Source organism: Montipora foliosa, chromosome 2 (genome assembly GCF_036669935.1).
Source record: "Montipora foliosa isolate CH-2021 chromosome 2, ASM3666993v2, whole genome shotgun sequence".
Classification (NCBI taxonomy): Eukaryota; Metazoa; Cnidaria; class Anthozoa; order Scleractinia; family Acroporidae; genus Montipora; species Montipora foliosa.
In genome coordinates this window covers 30,076,740-30,079,916 of record NC_090870.1, presented here as the reverse complement: position 1 = coordinate 30,079,916, position 3,177 = coordinate 30,076,740, and positions in this window count along the sequence as shown.

Genomic DNA, 3,177 nt, shown 5'->3' with positions numbered 1-3,177 from the left:
AAGCTTACGCCGCAATCAGTGTTAGTCTTCGCAGTGGAGATGTTGTTTCAAGTTTACAGCGATCGCCTCGATCTTGGAAAGGGGTGGTAAATATTGAACGAGGAATTACATGTCTCTCCCCTTTTGGAAATACTAGGACAATTCGTTTTTTCGACTCTTTCCTGACGAAGTAATAAGATCCCTTTCTGTGAACTGAACGATGGCAGCGGAAATCCTCTCGATCCAGCGCTGCTTGGTGTCAAGTACAAAAAAATGCGACGTCTTAGTTGCTTGGACTCTTGGTCTTTGTAGCCTGCGTGGCAGGCCGTAGAAGGGGAATGAAACATCTTCCAGATGCAAAACAAACTTGTGAGCACACGAACCTAAAATCTCGCAAAGGGCAAACATGACGAACACAAAACCGAATGAAAGGATCCGAAATAAGAAATGTTTACACCTCAGTGATACTGGGATAAGCTAACTGAAACGTTAAAGTGTTGCAAAATCCGAGTTACTTCTATCTTTGTGAATTGGTATTGTAGCCATACGTGTCAAAATAAATTGAGTTATTGGGTGATTAAATCCGGATTTCTAACATGCGGTGAGGCAAACAAAGCGATGGGAGCTAAGTTGGGGTTCAGTCAGTTCAGTGAGAAACTTTTAATGTCGTTCGTTGATTTAGAAACTCAAGCCTATGTTGTGAGTGAAAACTCAATTGCAATAGCATCTAAAAAGTGAAAATGTTGGATTCAGCCGTCTTCTGGAAATGTTATGAATGAGATAGTTCATCAAAATCTTGCATGTTGACATGATGAAATCGTCAGTACAGAACTCCCGGCAGCGGTATGTTGGAAATACCCGAAATTTATTTTCTTTGAGTTGTTCTTTGTACGATCATCATCCGCGATGTCAATTTTTTTATTGTTTCACGGTCTTCATGTTAGCAACCTAGAGGGAGGTCACCGCATTATTCACAACACTGTTAATTTCGAAACTTTGCAGCTGGTTGCCAGTACATGTAGCTGGTAAAAGGAGCGCTCAATTTTACTTAATTAGCCACATTAATTACAAGAATGGTTTTCGCCAGTTTTCTCTCTCGCTACGGAAGTGTTTCACTCTCCCTTGGCCCACTGGTTTCATTGCATTTCGTAGATTTACATTATTTCCGATCCAACAACCTGTACCAAATGAAACTACTACTTTTTCTTGGTGACCTATTGATTTTATTTGTAAACACTAAGCGAAGTTCACCATCTACCAGTGGAAGTGTTGCCATTGAGATAGCTGATCATCTTCCAGTTTTTACTATATATTGTATGAGGTAGATCAGATGCCTTTCCCTGACTCTTTTGAATTTAGAGATTTTAAAAGGTTTAATAGTGACTTGCTTAAAATGGCGTTGGATGTTGTGGACTGGTCACCAGTCTTCAGTTCTTTTGATGTTAATGAGAGCCTGTCCCGTTTCCTTCACATATTCAATAGCGTAAGCAACAAACATGCGCCCTTGAAATCATTTAAAGTTAAAAATTCAGCTTCTAAACCGTGGATAACTATAGGACTAAAAAAATCAATAAAAGTGTGGGACAAACTTTACAAAAATGGCTAATTACTCGGAACCCATAATTTCTGAATAAATATAAACTTTATCGTAATAAAATTACTTTCATAAATAAATTATATCGCACCTCATATTATACTCAAGTCCTTGCGGACTCTACTAATGCAAAGAAGATGTGGGATAATATTAATTTTATTATTAATAAAAAGCATCCATCTTCAACTATAGACAAACTTCATGTCGGAAACAAACTACTCGATTAGTTTCATAAGCTATTTAGGTGTCCCAAACTCTTCACAATCAACCTTGCATTTGTATTAAAACTGTTTGTTTACCATTTATCCTTTTTTCTTTTCCCCCAACATTTTACTTCTTAATCACAATTGTAATATTTCATTAGTACTGTGTATCTTCTTCAAAATTTAATTTGTAAATATTCATATGTATATTCTATTTTTCTTTTTCCAACACTGTAAATTAATGTATGTGTGAGTTTAAATTAAAATTGATTGATTGATTGATTGAAATTGAATTGACAAACAATATCATCATTCTGCATCTATTTCCAATCTCTTAAACAAGTTTTTTGGTGATGTACCTACTAAACTTGCTTCTAAGTTGCCAAAGTCTAATTGTCACTTTACTTCTTATCTTAGACAAAATAAGTCTAAATTTTGTTTTAGACCTGCTAATGAGATAGAGGTTTTTCTTCTTCTCGAGAATCTTGATGGCAGAAAATCTTTCGGAGTGGACAAAGTCCATCCTTTTTTACTTTCTGTAGCGGTATTTCAGATCTTTCGCCCTGTTACCCATATTATTAACATGTCTGTTAAACAAGGTATTTTCCCAGAGAAATTAAAAATCGCAAAAGTGATTCCTGTCTTCAAGCAGGGTTCTCGTTTAGAGTGTGATAATTATAGACCAATTTCTGTTCTTCCTGCATTAGCCAAAATTGTTGAAAAATGTATATTTACTCAATTAAGTCATTATTTTTTTACTGAAGATATTATCGTTTTTAATCAATATGGATTTAAGCCAGGTTGCACTACTGTGGATTGTCTTGTAGATCTTGTAGAGGAAATTTCTACAACTCTTGATCAAGGTGATTATGCTGTATCAATTTTCTAGGACTTAAGCAAAGCATTTCACACTGTTAACCATTCAATAGTGATGTCTAAACTACTTTTTTATGGTATTTCAAATTCTGACATTATTTGGTTTAAATCTTATTTGAACAAGAGGAAACAAAGAGTATCTGTGAATGGTGTTATGTCTGATACCATTTCTATCTCAACTGGTGTTCCTCAGGGCTCAAACCTTGGACCATTGCTATTTTTAATATATATCAATGACTTTATCCAAGCTTCCAATTTTTTCACTATGAGACTTTTTGCTGATGATACCTCTCTAACAGCCTCTGATAAAAATATAGACAAACTTTTGCTGCAAGTTAATTCAGAAGTTATAAATATCTATGACTGGTTATGTGCTAAGTTAACTTTAAACCTAAAGAAAACAAAATATCTTATTTTCCAACCGCGTCAAAAAATAAATTACAACTTACTTCGTCCATTAAAATTAGCAGGTCAATGCCTTGAACAAGTCACAAGTCTGAAATATTTAGGTATCTATATCGATGA